The sequence below is a fragment of the Triturus cristatus genome, chromosome 2_1, assembly GCF_964204655.1.
Source record: "Triturus cristatus chromosome 2_1, aTriCri1.1, whole genome shotgun sequence".
In the NCBI taxonomy this organism is placed as follows: domain Eukaryota; kingdom Metazoa; phylum Chordata; class Amphibia; order Caudata; family Salamandridae; genus Triturus; species Triturus cristatus.
Window position 1 is genome coordinate 1,007,298,760 of NC_140581.1, and position 16,542 is coordinate 1,007,315,301.

Consider the following 16,542-nt stretch of genomic DNA (forward strand, 5'->3'; position numbering starts at 1 on the left):
TGGACCCTTCCCCCCAAGAAAACATCATCTTTAATTCCTTATCAGTGAAAAGGAGGGAGCTCTCTTCTTGTCCGTGGCCATGTTGGGGGTTTCAGGATGCTGTTGTGAAAGCATGGCTCAAAATGACCAAAAAAGCCTAACTTCCTCTTCCTTCTCGGAATTTCCTATTTGTTGCAGTAGGAAGAGATCTCCTGCCCGACTGCGGAGATATCTGCACTTCATGTGGGGTCGAGATGTCTGCATGTAGTGTGGAGCCTCTGCGTGTAACAAGGAACTCTCTGTATGTGTAGAACAAACCTCTGCACACAGGAGGGACACCCCTGCATGTAGAGAAAGCAAAATTTATTTAAATTATACCAAACAATGTATCTGGTATTGTTTGTGTATGTCATTTATGTGTTATAAGTATTTTTTTTGAGTATGTATGTCATAAAGCATGAGTGTACTATGTAAGATCTTGAACATACACATTTTTAATACTTACCACCTTACTACTATGTCTGGCTGACACCGTTGCAGAAAAGGAACCATCCGACCTTAGGTCAGCGGTTCCGACTGCTCAATTACTATGTGAAACAGACAAGGGACCAGCGTGTTTCTTCTACTGAACACGCCATCTTTGAAGATGTCTGTTTCACTGATTTCATAAACATGGCCCTCTCCGGTGTGTCATCAACACCGAAGAAGGCAGTTCGCCGAAACACGTTTGTTGCTGGCCATCTGAAAATAAAGTTTTCCTTTTACGTCCCAGAGAGTGCGATAATTCTTTCGTAATTGAGGAGAATAGGAGCGGATATATATATATATCTATCAGCAAACAATGTGGTTGGAAGCTAGAGCGCTCAGCAGCCGGTGCAGGCGTGAGGCCGAACCAATGGCCTGGATCAATTTTTCGACAAGATTACGCCGCACTCAGAAATCCTTTTTTTACAGATATTTATTTAATCAGATGGAATGCTATTGAGTAGTGGCTTAGGGTGAAAGCTTGTTGCATGTAACATACTGTTTGTTACTGTTTCTTTCTAAACAAGGTTGTATGTATTTGTCCTTGGTCAATGTAGACTGTCGTGTGTAGAAAGTTTACTTTTGTGCTGCTTATTGAGCATGTGAAGAACAGGCCAATTTCATTTTGGTTCAGTTGATTGAAATATTCCATAAATTCCTCTTTTTTGCAGTTCCAGATTAAAAATAAATCATCAATTTATCGTATCTAGAGAACGATTTTCTCCAGTGTGTGATGATTCTGGGGCACCCATGCATTTTCTTTCTCCCACCAGCCCATGGTTAGGTTGGCAACGTTTGGTGAAAATGAAATACCCTTGGCGGTGCCACATAACTGTTGGTATAGCTCATGGTTAAACAAAAAGACGTTGTTTTCGAGGCATAGTTCTATCATGGTCAGGAGCATGCCTGAGTGTTGTAATTCTGTGATCTTTTGTTGTTTTAGAAGATATGCACAAGCTGGTAAACCAATTTTATGTTTAATTGAAGTGCATAAAGATACATCGATAGTGGCCATGATGTAATTGGGATTCCATGAGGTAATTGCCAAGATTCGTAAGAAATCACCAGTGTCTTTAATATATAAACTGAGATCCTGGACCATTGATGCCAAATAGTGATCTATATAAATTGAGACTTTTTCGTATAGGGAAACGCATGATGAAACTATTGACCTTCCTGGGGGTCACAAATAGTTTTATGAATTTTCTGCAAAAAGTATATGGTCGGTATAGTCAGATGTTCTTTGAAAAGGTACTGTCGCTCATTATCATTGATCAGATTTTGAGTGTACCATTCGTTTCAGTTGGTTTGTAATTCCAGAATCATCTTATTGATGGGATTGTGCACAAGTTTTTTATTCTGTGTAGGATCATCTAGTTGTCGATGGGCCTCCTCGACATAGTCAGCCTGTTTTGTATGACTATGTTTCCGCCTTTATCTGCCAGCTTTATGATTATATTGTTGTTCTCCATTAATGTTTTAATTGCCATATATACACACACACACACACACACACACACACAGATACCAATAACATTAAGGGGCCGATTACGATATCCAGCGGAATTGTGAGACCGACCGTCTTCTAGTCGGCAGTCCCGACTGCCTCATTGGGATGCAACCGAACACCGTTTGGTTGCATTCCTGCATTTCCCTATGGGAGCATGCATTACGGCCGTAAACCGGCCGTAATACATGCTCCTATAGGAAAATGGAAGGTACAGTTCATCCCTGCACCCCGTGGCAGGCACCTCAAGGTGCCTGCCACGGTGTGCAGGCATCAACATGGGGCACCATGGGTGCTCCCTCGGCCCCCAACCCGGAGGCCGCAAGCAGGAGGGACCCCTACTGGAGGCCCCTCAAGCATGCTTTCCGACATGGTTTCCGGCTGGAAACCATGCATCATAATCTCAAGGGTGTAAAGGCCTGCCTTGAGGTTACTGGCTGGCTTCCGACTGGCCACCGGGCTCCTGGAGCCCATCGGAAGCTAGTGGAATGACCGGCCAGTTTACTTTCCCACCACCTAGATCATAAGTAGGCCATGGGAAAGTAAACTGAGTGGCTCATCGCGATGAAGACTCCGACCGTCAGTTCGAACTTACAATATAGCAAAAATATTTTGCACATTAAAAACATTCATAATTATAAATATTATAATTTTAAATAAACAAAAACATAATATATAAATTATAACAATATACAATAAATGATAATATATAACATTGAATACATATACTATTCCCACTAAAATGTATACAAAACTACACAAACTATTATAGTAAATATAAAACACATTTACTACTCCCACTCCACGCAACACAAAAATCATAAAACTGGGTAAAATTTGCAAATCTCCCTCCAGTAAATTCACCAGTAGTGAAAGTGTTGGATTGCGGATAGGTAAAATTTACTATTCTCACAACAGCCAGTTAGATTGAAAACATGTTAGGGGCCTCTGGAGGTTGGGGAAGCTCTTCCCCACCTCCTGAGGAACAAAAAAAAATGGAATTCACCTCTGCTGTTTACAGCAGAGGGATTTCCTGCGCCTGTCCTCATGACGGAATGGTTCCATCATGAGCATTACAGAACCATTCCGTCATGAGCACCGAAAGGGCTAAGTTTAAGGTGTAGGTTGTGAGTATTGTGGGGTTATAGGGTGGCAAGTAACTAAATTAAATTTATGTAATACATACTTTTTTGCTAAATTATTTCTAAATAAAAATATTTATTTGTATGAAAATTATTTTTGCGTTTTATTTACAATAATATTTTTAGTTATTTGTGATATTTATTTAACATTGTAATATGTTTTTATATCTCTTTAATTTTTAATCAATATATTTGTAGTTTTTGTACATATTTATATTTTTCTTTAGTTACTTTGTTTTTAATTTTTTTTATTTTATTCAAGGTATTTTGTTTTTTTAATGTTGCTCTGACTGGAGTGGGAATGGTATCAATCAATCAATTCAACTTTATACGCATTTAAAGTATAAATGCATGAAAGTGCACATAAAATACAAATGTAATAATAGCATGTCACATTAAAAAAAAGAAAGTAAGATAGCAAAGTGTAGAATTGAAAGAAAACGAATCTTTAGAATAAACAATTAAAATACTAAAAGGTAGGCAACGCAACAGATAGAACACAAATCAATTCATTATCCCATAATTAGACTTCGATAAAAACTGTCCCTCTAGCAGGAAGCCTCCTTCTAGTTATTAAAACTGAGTGTAAAAAACTAGAAGTCATATAAAAGGAGTTTCGAATGTATTTTTTACTGCAAGAGCTTGTGAGTGCGAGTTTAAGCTCAGTTTTCGCAAGGACAAGGAGGCAATTGATTGAAAGAACATACTCTGGGCAGTTCAGCAACCATTAAAAGAAAGATTTTCAGCCTTAGCCTTATCATTAAGAAGTGGTGCGTGTTATTGAAAACAAATTCTTACCCAGAATCCCCTGCAAACCTCACATCACAAAATGACCTGGTTTTGCAAGGGAGGTCACCTGGGATTTTGGCCCCGTGCTCAGCAGCCACCTAGTCAAATCTACCAAACCAAGTGTTGAAATATCGCGCACTCCCGTTTAATCTCTGAGTATGTTGAATTTTAACAAGTAGTGGCGTGCTGCTAGAGGAGCGACCCCTAAACCAAGGTTGAAGAAATAACAAGAGTTGCACTATCCCATCCAGGGTGGTGTCCCTCTATGCGCACAGCGTTGTGGGGTAACGAAGTTACCAATTTTCGTTCTGGTTAAACCAAAGTTCATTTATTCATGATTAGAAATTAGAAATTCATTGTTCCGTGTAACAAATTATCACATGTTGTGTCAACAAAGGTGCTGGTGGATATCCTCTATGCATTTCGGGTAAAACCCTTCATCAGGAGGAATCTAGGGAAGAGACGAGTGGGCGAATCTCCGCGTGTGGTGCTGCTGCTGCCTGGATCTTCTGCAGACTGAGCATGTGAATGCGCTCCTGGTACGATGACCAAACCCCCACATTTCTTAAAACTAGACCCCCGGCGGATTCCAGGGAGGTATGGCTTGCATGGATTCCCCAATGTTTTCTTACCCAGAAACCCCTACAAACCTCAAATTTAGCTGAAAAAATCACTTTTTCAACACATTTTTGTGTGGGAAAGTTGTGGTATCACCGGGCTGACACAAATTTCCTACCACCCGGCATTCCCCCAGGTCTCCTGATAAAAATGGTGCCTCACTCGTGCTGGAGGCCCAAGTACCCGCGACAGGCAAGGGCCCAAAACGTATTGAGGCGACATCAAAACTGCGGATCACAAAACGACCTGGTTTTGTAATGGGGGTCACCTGGGTTTTTGGCCCCGTGCTCGGCGGTCAGCTGGGAAAACCTAGCAAACCCACACATTTCTGAAAACTAGACACCCCGGCGATTCCAGGGAGGTATGGCTTGCGTGGATCCCCCAACGTTTTCTGACCCAAAAAAAGGGTCAGGTGTTCACTGTGCAAATGTGGTGTGTCCACGTTGTGTTTTTGGGCCGTTTGCTGTCACGGACACTAGGCCTACCCACACAAGTGAGGTACCATTTGTCTCGGGAAACTTTGGGGAAGGCGAGGTGGGTGGAATTTTGTGGATCCACGCAGATTCCAGAACTTTCCACCAGAGAAATGTGAGGAAAATGTGTTTTTTTAAAAATGTTGAGGTTTTCAAGGGATTCTGGGTAACAGAACCTGGTGAGAGCCAGTCAAATCGCTAGGTTTCCCTAGGTGCCAGCAGAGCTAGGGTTCAAAATCTACAGCTAGGTACTTTGCTAAAAAAGAATCCGTTTTCACTGTGAAAATGTGGTGTGTCCATGTTGCGTTTTGGGCACTAGGCCTACCCACACAAGTGAGGTACCATTTTTCTTGGAAGACTTTGGACAACGTGGGTTTGGGCGAATTTTGTGGATCCACGCAGATTACAGAACTTTCCACCACAGAAATGTGAGGAAAATGTGGGTTTTTTCAACAAGTTTTAGGTTTGCAAGGGATTCTGGGTAATAGAACCTGGGGAGAGCCAGTCAAGTCACCCCATCCTGGATTGCCCTGAGTGTCTAGTTTTCAAAAATGTATAGGTTTGCTAGGTTTCCCTAGGTACCGGCAGAGCTAGGGAACAAAATCTACAGCTAGGCAATCTACAAAAAAAGGGTCAGTTTTCACAGCAAAAATAAAGTGTGTCCACGTTGCATTTTGAGATGTTTCCTGTCGCGGGCACTAGGCCTACCCACACACGTGAGGTACCATTTTTCTCGGGAGACTTAGGGTAACACATAATTGTAGAGCAACTGTTATTACCTATTGACTTACGATGCATTTCTGCCTTCCAAATGAAAGACAATGTGTAAAAAGAAGTCATTTTGAAAAATGACCTATAATTCTCATGCTAGTATGGGTACTCACAATTTGGGACATGTGCAAATATCTACTGTTTCTAAACTCTATATTTTGTTACAGTTTCAGAAATACATAGGTGTCTTTCATACCGCTTTTTCCATGTATATATTTTCCCAAATGAATTGCTACATACCCGGTACATAAATAAAAAACCATTGCAAGATGCTGCTCAGTTATTGGCTCTGCGTTCGTCGGATTCTTGGTGAACTTACAAGTCCTATATATCCCCTAACCAGAAAGGTCAAGCGGATGTAACGGTATATTGCTTTCAAACAGCTGTCATAATTAGAAGAAGTTACAGTTGAAAATGTTGACACAAATGGCTATTTTTTTCAACTAATTTTCAGTTTGTCCCATATTCAACGGTTAGTTTCTATAAAGAAACCTTGACGGATCTACACAAATGACCCCTTGCTGAATTCCGAATGTTGTCTACTTTTCTAAAATGTATAGCTTTTCAGGATCCATTATTGCTTTTATACCCATTTCTACCATTAACTGGAAAGAAGTTGAAAGCACACAAAATAGCAAAAATAGGCTATGTCCCAGAAAAATGCCAAACTGTGTAAAAATTTTTGGTTTTCGGACAAAAGTCTGCTTGTCCCTGAAAGCTGGGAAGATGGTGATTTCAGAACCACAACCCCTTTTGTAATACCATTTGCAGGGGTAAAAACCAGACGCTTTCATCTGTAGCCCTTTTTCCCATTTAAAAAAAAAAATAATAATTTAGCTGTATTTTGGCTAATTTCTGGGTGCCCTCCAGGGGAATCCAAAAACCCTGGGTACCTTTAGAATCCACATGATGTTTGAAAAAAAGGACGCAAATTTGGTGTGGATACCTTATGTGGTCAAACAGTTACAGGGGCCTAAGCACAAACTACCCAAATAGTAAAAAAAATGGCTTAGAACAGGGAGGAGAAAGGCCTTGCAGCGAAGGGGTTAACTTTAAAAGCAAAATATTTAAACTATTAACATAAAAATGTATCAACAAACTAATTATCATATTTAAATATTAATGACTAATTCATTAGAATTAATTTACTTCACAACAATATACCCCCACAAAACACACAACACACTCACAACATTTTAACAGAAAATTATTTACACAATGACCATAATTAATTATCCATTTAATAATTAATATTAATGTAACAATGAATTATTAATCACTTAAAATTAATTTGCATCACATAACTCTACAAAACCCACAACCAACATCTAAAATTGTACAATTAACATAATTAATTTTCAGTTAAACAAATATTAATAATTAAATCTAAGGGGCTCATTACGATAGTGGTGAATCCGTCACCTGGCAGCCTGCCGGTGGCGGATCCACCGCCAAATTGCAGCCATTCTCCGCCTGCCATATTATGATGGCAGGCGGTATGCTGGTGGATGGGAATTCCGTCCGCCACGGATCCGTCACAGGCAAATGTTCCGATTACCTGGCGGACCCAGATAGCTGAGCCAGAAAGGTGACGGTGCCTAGCAGGCACCGTCCGCCATATTAGGATGCTTCATCTCCGCTAGCGGTGGATGGCTGTTCAACTGCCATTCACAGGCTGGCAGAGATTGACTTTGGGGGCCCGTTGCAGGCCCCCCTCGTATTGGGGGGAGGTGTGGGTGCACTGGAAGGTACCCATGGTACCTCCCTTCATTTCCCTGCATCATTTGATAGGCACCGCATGGTGCCTGCAACATAGTGAAGGGAAATGCAAGACATTCATGTTTACCATTGTGGCGGGTGCTGCAGCATGCAGCACCCACCGCAATGGTAAGCATGCCCAATGCGACCGCCACCATGGCGGTTGCATTGTAATACCACAGTCGGGACTGCCGCCATAAAGGCGGACGGTCATAATTCCCGTAACGATGGCGGATGGACTCATGTCTGCCCGCCATCGTAATGAGCCTCTAAGGGTCTAATTACGATGAGAGTCGGAAAGCCCCTGACCATAGGTCCGAGGCTTTCCAAGTCTCATCGCAGTTTCAGTTTTGATGCAGGCTGTTGAAAGTGACACTCTTCTGTTTATGCATCCAAAATACCTGGTGGAAGCATTAAGACTGGTTTGCCGGTGAGATGCCATAATTGTCAGAGCTGACTCTCTGGAAAGATCCAGAGGCAACAATAAGGAGTGCAGTCAGTATTTTCACATAGGCAGGGATAGCCTGGGAGCAGGCTGTAGGTGAATCAAGCAACTGCTCCTAGTCTTCGACCATGTCCAGGATCACATCAGGTGAGAGCAGAATCTGGCACTTACTGCTTCTCTGGACATCCTAAAGATGTTGATATTTTGCCTGCAAACCCTTTCTCTCATCCTTAAATGATTATTCCTCAAAATGAGGGGCAAAGCAGCAAACATTTTCACCAGCATGATGGAGGCAGAAAACGTGTTTGGTTGTGTGTGAATTCATTTTATATATGGTCAGCCTGGAATCAATTCGTTGGTGTTGAAATGTGCTTCACCTGGGAGATTGAGTTCTGAACAATCACTCTTTGCATTACAAGATGTGTTGCAAGTACTGTAAGCCTTGCTATATAGTTCAACAGAATTAGCTTTACGGAACATTAAAATATAGGAAGAAAAAGTTATTAAAGCCATACAGAAAGTTTCCTAAAACGTTTTTAAACAAAGGATCAAAAAAATAAAACAAATGTGCTGTCTTTATGTTTTAATAGATTTCTCTAGCTATTTAGTGGCTCAATATCATGGGAATGTGTTGCATTACCCGTGGATGGCCATATATGGCACTGGGCTCACTCCTTGGCAGAGCTGAATAACATTTAGAACAGTTTTGGGTGCTTTTTGGCTGTAGTAACTTTAGAAGTTCATTTTGTGAATATCAGTGGTCTGACTCCTATGTGTGTGGATTTTTGTCCCTCCCTATATCCCTTCTTACCCCTCCGTTATCCCCTCCTATTTGTTAGTAAGTCTTTCCTATTTCCCAGCAATTCTTCTCTGTCTTTCCCACATTTACTACAAAAATGTACGTGTACGTGTGCAGAGATCTCTGCAGAGAGGTGGAAATCTCTGTCTAGAAAAGACTGGGGCGGCAGAGACTTAGCTCATAGGTTTGTGATATTGAAGACTGTACCTGGCCCTTGAGACTATGCCTGTGAATATGTTGGTTGATGCTTGGCATTTGAAACTGTACCTCAGGATCTGAAGCTGCCCTCGGCCAGATGATGATTATAAACCTAGGTAGTTAGTGGATGTGTCAATGGTACATCATGGCGGGTTGGCCTATTTGACAAGTCTGAAACCTAAACTAAACTAAAATATCCCTCTGCTTTTGTAACATTTTTACTGCTTAGTTATTTTTGCATTTTTTGGCTAACTTCGGCCCCTTCCTGCACAGTAGGAAAAGAAGACCAAGTAAGGCCACTTCTTGTGATGTCATCAGAGTTAATGATTGAACTTCCTGTAATGTCATCAGTGGTCAAAGGACATGTGACACCATTGGCTTTCCCGTGCAGTGGTGATGAGAAAATCCTGGCTAGATTCATGAGATTGTCATGCATTTTAGTTTTCATGCAGCTGCTTTGGGTGATTTTACTTAGCTGGCCTTTTCCCTTTGACTAATTTGACCCATACACAACATTTCCAGGGGCAGTCTGATGTGGGACCTGTAAGTACACCACGCCCCACTCACTCTACATGAGTCCACGGAGTTCCAATTCATGAGGAATCGCTTCATTCTGGTAGACAAAGCGAAGAAAAGTTCTCAAAGCACAAGATTCTAATCCATAGAAAGTACAACCTTCAGTTATAAACCGATGCATCTTAAACTCTCGGCTCACCTCTAATTACAACTTAGGGTCCAATAGAAAGTAAGCGAATATGATTTTATGTTCTATCATTACATCTTGGAATGAAAGGTCTAGAGAGGATAGGCCTGGTATCAGAAATAGGACAATAATAAAGAGAAAGGGAGTATCTTAAAATGAGGATAGAGAGTAATTTAATTTCGTTAATGGCAATACAGACGAAATATTAAATGAAGCTGCACCATGCTGCTTTCATAAAGTTACATTGGGGAGGCAGATTTTCATACCTATTCCAGAGAAAGTTCCCTTACAGTGTGCTGGGGTTTAGCTGTGCAGCACCTGTTATTAGCATTTTGCTCTAGGGGTGCTGTTTATGTTAAAAGTGTGCTTCTGTAACAGCAAGGGTCGTTGCATAGTTTTAGGGAAGTTTTCTGTTAATGTTACTTCTGTTGATACCTTTATGCTGCTTCCCTTGCCTCAATGGGAAGATAGAACTTAAGCTCTCATTTTACATTTCTCCAGCAGTTTGTTTGCAGCTACGGATACCTCACACACACAGGCTTGGATTCAGTGTGTGTAAACACACAGGCCCTATGTGCAGATAATGCATACATCTACATATTGCACAATTAAGCCCGTTCTTTTCCTATCTCATTGCAAATTCCTGTTAACTTACACATTTTATACACATTACCGCATCCCACGCAATTTTACCTATGTATATTTTTGCAGGTCAAACATGACGTGGTTTACCATGGAAATGCCCAGTAAATACCAGTACATGTGGGATTACTTTAAAGGACTACCCACAAAATAGGTAGATTGTCCACATGCGTACATAAAATGTGACGATCAGTATGTCTGCTTACATACAAAGGAGTGAATCTGCTTCTTAGTGAATAATTTTGTGTCTCTCACACATTGCCATGACATGTAAGAAATTCTAGATCAGTCTAAATGTAGAACCCGCACTGGCAACTGTCCCAGTTCAACAGTGCAGGTTTAATTTGATATGAAAAAGTACCCTCTGCAGTAAAATATAAGGATAATGAAAGTCCTCAAACAGTTGTAAGCCAGTGTGCAGGAATGAGGCTGAAGGCCAAATTCCTTTATTTGTCTTGGTACTATGAGTTAGGGCATAGATATTTAAGTTCCATATAATTCTGAGTCATACAAGCACGCTTCCCCAAAAACATTAAACCCATGGGGGCATATCAACAAGCAGGCAATAAAAAATTATCCCCGCTTTTGCATCCGTTTTCGGACGAAAAGCGGCGATAATTTTATCGCCTTATCAGGAAGGTCACGCTATCGCGTGAAACCTTGCCTGATCGCCATTTCCCTTAACGCCCATCTTTGCATCTCTAATGAGATGCAAAGTGGGCGTTCCTCCCCAGGATAACGGGAGAAATGTCGCTAAGCGACATTTCTCCTATTATCAAGCCTCACTCAAAGCAGCATAGCGACAAGAAAAGTAGCGATAACCTCTGTTTTCGCTACTTTCCTTACGCCTGCTTTGAAACTGACTTAACCATGATATACTATGAAAGGTGGATATCATGGCTAAGTATGTGAGGCCCTATCAGCAAGCTATCGCTAAAAGTTGTGTGATTATCGCTGGATTTCCAGCGATAATCTCACTTTTGGCTGTTAGCGCTCTGAATTTTATCGCTTTGGAGATAAGCGTTGCTAATAGCACGCTATCTCTGCGATAAAATTCAGAGTTGGCCGGTGATAATTATCCTCACGCTAAGAGCGCTGAGCGATAATTATTGCCGGCCCTTGCTGATTTGCCCCATGGTCTCTTGATCCTTCATATCAATGAGTATGGTTGAAAATATGTAGCATAAATGAACAATCACTCGTATGAAATATGAAATAAAATACATCAATATACAGCTAGCAATTTGTTGGGAAAACATATATGGCGTTTCATCTAAGTCACTTTCAAAATAGCCATAATTCACAATGTATGGTAACATGTAGAGAGATCCCTGCTTTTATGCAATATATTGTACTAAATTATCGCAGTTGAACAGAATGTCATTTTTGTATTACAGTTGATAACTAGAGATGACACCTAGAATAAACTGTAATTGCTCAAGATCCGAGCCGAGTGTCCAGCAGGGCAACTCACTTGTTCCTTGATGATTTATAATAGTGGCTGTTCACATTAATGAACGCTGTGACATTAATTGTATATCATTAGGAATGCTGAAAGAAATGATTCTCCACAATGAGATAGGAACTTGTAGGTTTCGCACAGATGTCGACACAAGTACATGAACCACTGAGTGAGTGGTCTCATAAAAGACAGTCACAGAAAGAAGAGGTAAGGTCTATTTCAAATGTATTTTGCACACACCAAACATGTAACTGTCTCTTGACATCCACTTCCACTTCAACAAGGCTCGCTTAATCGAAATATAAAAGACAGAGACAATTATGAGTGAATTGTGGCTGACTCTATCCACCTCTGTCTGCTTTCCGAGTAAATAGCCCGTTACACATCCTCCATTCCCCTCCTCTAATTGTAATGCTACACAAAGCCTGGTTTCAATTTTTTTTTACTTCAGAATAGAGGAAGGCCCAGATATGTCAAATATGTGACTTACTCTACCATAACAGTCCTGTGTTTTCAGAGATAGAGGTCGCTCATAAAATTGCCGTATTTCAATATGATTAGGTTTTCACTTCTTTGAACATATTTTATTGATTTTAAAGGAATGGTCCAACATAATTATATATATCATCCAGTACACAGTGCTAGCATCGTAAATTTACATCTAAGTAGTATCAACAAAGTAATAACACTGTATATACAATAAGGAAATACCAGCCATCAAACCAACCCTCCCACCACCCTGTATCAATTAACTATCTGATTCCCTCCCCCTCCCTACCCAGACTCACTTCTGTAGAATCACGACTTATAGATATCGGGTCATACATAACTTTTCCCATTGTGTCAAGTACTCAACCTACAATTTAATTAATTGTAATTCTGTAGGGTTCCTGCGGGGTGTGTGCCTGTTGGGTACTTACCATAGCTAAAGGCTTTAATATTGCGTAGTATTTCATGTAGTGAAGGTTCAGCAGAAACAAACAATTCTAGTAGAGCATCCCACACTAAGGAAATCGGATTCTTCCTCTATCCTCTGTTTTCTTCTCTTCTAATTGCCATGCTTTCAGCCCTCCCCCATCGAACCATCTCTTCGTGCCAGGCCAATGGCGATGGAGGCTTGGAAGATTTCCATCTCATTGTGATTGAGCGTTTCGCCAATATTAGTATCAGATTGGCAAACTTAGTTTGCATTGCCTGTATTTTACGCTTTTTGCCTAATCCTAGGATGCAGCGTTCTACTGAATCTCCCCCAGTTCCAGGTGCAACTTCATTAAGGAGTTTATGTACAGTCGTCCAGAAGAGTATTAGGCGTGGACATGCCCATATCATGTGTAATGAGTCAGCCGACTGCGTGTGGCATCTAGGACCTGTATCTGCTCTGCCAGGGAACATTATGCTCAGTTTGTGAGGTGTCAGGTATGCTCTGTGCACCAGCATGAGTTGTATCATCTTAAACTTAGGGTTCCGGGGAACTTTTTAGGGTGTTCTATCACTCGTTCCCATTCCTTGTCCAATAGTTCATGTCCAATATCCCTAGCTCATTTATCCCTGAGCTCCAGGAGTGGGATAGCCGCATGTATACGGCTATTTCTGTATATCCATCTAGTCAGATGTCCCCCATTTCCCATTAAATTCAGCATGTGCACTAGTTCATGTGTCTTGGGCTCTGTACCGTCAGGTGACCAGGTACGTCTCACGTATCTGCTAGTGCTAGCATGGAGGATATATAATGTGTTGGGAACCCCTTGCTCTCTGACAAAAGTGTCATGGTCCATGAGCATGTGATCTGTAAACAACATCCCAACCAAATTCACTCCCTCGTCTGACTACTTACTCAGGCAACTCATAGAGACTATTCTAGACAGTGCAGGAATCCCCAGTAGTGGGATATTAAAGGCATAGGGTGTCAGCTCTCCAGTGTACCGTATAGCCCTTTTCCAGTATGAGACAGCCACTTTCAACAGCGGCGGTGCCAGCGGTAGAGACCTCTTTCCCGGTAGCAGTAGGGTAGGGACCAATCCCCTGTCCCATTCCTTTTTGGACATCCCTATTTCTTACAAGTTGCGGCCCGCTATCCAGTAGGAGAGCCAATGGAGTTGACTGACATAGCAGTATGCCTGAAAATCAGGAACCCCTAGGCCCCCTCGGTCTGTACCTAGCTGCAGTTTCGGAAGTCCAACTCTTCTATGCCCCTTACTCCAGATTAACTCAGAAAGCAGTGTGTTTAGTGTTTTGAATAGGTGCGCTGGGATTGATATCGGCAAATTAAAAAATAGTAAAGCAATCTGGGTAGCATAACCATTTTAGAAATGGCCACTCTACCTGCAACAGAGAGTGGCAGTGAGGTCCAAAACGCTACTAGCGTTTTAAGTGCCTTAATCGTGCGTACCAGGTTACCATCTAACCAATCCTGCGGCTCTCTATATATTTGAATGCTGAGATATTTGAATGTCAAAATAGTACAAACGGTTCTGTCGGGTAAACAATATTCCTTTTAGAAAAAACCTTCATTTGTTTGCATATACGAACACACATAGAGACCATAAGTAGTTTTCAAAACAGCTTTATGAATTGCATCATTCATAGATAACTAATTGTAATGGCTGTCAAAAATGTGAAACACAGTTGTGACAAAGTGACATAAAGTGCTCAGTGCTGTGGTGAAAAGTGCATAATATATACAGTGTGATTTTTGGAGGTATTAATAATTTACAGAGGCCAGTTAAGCGAATATTCGAAACAATCTGCAGATGGATTGAATGAGTCTTTTATGCAGAGTATTTCCAACTGATCCTTGACCAAATGTCGACGTTTCAACCCTAGGTAGCGTAATTAGCTAGTCATTACGGGTCTTCATCAGGACAGGGAGTGACAGCCTATAAAATAGTAAGGAATTATGGTCAGGTGCGTTCGAGAAACTGAATGCCGTTTAAATTGGTGCATGCAGGGTGAAGACTCACCAAAAACGAAGCCCAATATAACTTGTGGGGCGGTATTTGAAGAAAGGCTGACAGGTGTGGTAGTATTCTGTACAACCTGGCTAGGAATCAATTAAATGGATTTAGTATTGGTCTTGTAATGACTGTCAAAAATGATCGCATTATAGAAAAGACACTTGTAAACTCACTTGGTGGGTAGGGGAATTCTTTCTCATAAATGGTTGACGTCGAATCGTTAGATTAATTAAACGACCCGCGTAGGGGATTATTTCAGGGCTGAAATTACTTGAGGATGGACAAGATTTTGTCCTCAGGAGGAACGAATCACTGTGGGAATAGAATAAATAAAGGAACTCAGTCAAGATTTAAAAGTTTAAAAGGCGAGGCGTCTAATTGGGGAAAGACAAGGTTAAAGCGCATGAAGATCTTGACTCACCGAAGTCAGCGTGGCCTAGAGCAATTACTTGATGCTCAGTAGCGTGCAGGCAAGCGTCCTGTCTTTCGCGAAGGCTGTCAGCGAATGTGTGACAGACGCTGTCAGTTAATATTGACGAAGGGGCGCGTTGTGAGTGGCGCGTGCGGCCGCGTCATGTATTAGTTGCTGAGAGACGGCCGTGAAGGCTGAATGCTGGTTCGCTGTGGTGAGGGAACTGGATTGGATAAAATATCCGTTGCTTTAGCAACGACGTGAGCGTTCGTTGCTAAGGGCCCCCGTGTATGCAATCAGAGGGATCTGGATTGGATAGAATGTCCGTTGCTAAGGCAACGACGTGAGCGTTCGTTGTAATCTGACTATTGGCTAAGACAACGACGTCGAAAACGTCACCGGACCATCCAAGCGCGAACAGCTGATTAGTGAGGGCGGTCTATTGAAGAATCGCACGGTGTTTATTATAATCCCTCTTGGTTTCAACCCAATCAATTGGTCCCAGCTAATAGACACTTATCGCATGTGTCTTGTCTCGCGGGAAAGGAATCTAAGTGATTCAGATTGGTGTTTAAAATGGAACTAGCGGGATGGCACAGTAAGGATTTTTACACGTATTCAAATCATGCACACAAATCACGTATTAGAAGCATGAGTAAAACAGATGAAATAGGTATTTAACACCTTATCTATCAATATGCCAAGGACCTTTCAGCAAGCATTTTCATATCATGCATATAATTTCCTTTAAGAAGTTTTGTGTTTATGCACATTGATTCAAAAGGTCAACAAATAACAAGTTGATTTCTAACACAGGAATCTGAGACATATCTAGAATGTGTTGATCACGTTTTTGAGTAGATTAGTAAAATAATTTTATATATTGGTGTGCCAAAGACCTTTCTGCAAGCATTCTAAGCATACAATTCATATATTGAAATTAAAGTATTGTATTGTGATACATTATTTCAAAAGAGGGAAGTCAACAAATTGCAGGTGATTTATACCGAAGTCTATGCTACTTATTCTGAGACATATATGAGTACCTCAGCTTTACAGCCTAGTCTATGTCAAAGTATGGCACAGCGTGGTCTGTGTCAAAATCGGCATGCAAGAGCATGCACGAGGAAATCATGTAACAGTTGTTGAAAGTCACTGTATTGTAGATCCAGTAGTGGAACAATAATGGAGATTTTAAGATAGATTTTAAGAAACTAAAGTTGCCCCATCTGTCTTGCAGTCTCCTCAATTTCGTTCAACCCGGTCTGTACCGAATTGAGCAAATGGATCCATCTACATTCTTTGTAGTTTAAGGTCCCAGAAATTGCACCTCCTCTAACATTAGGGCTAACCTTCTCTAGGATC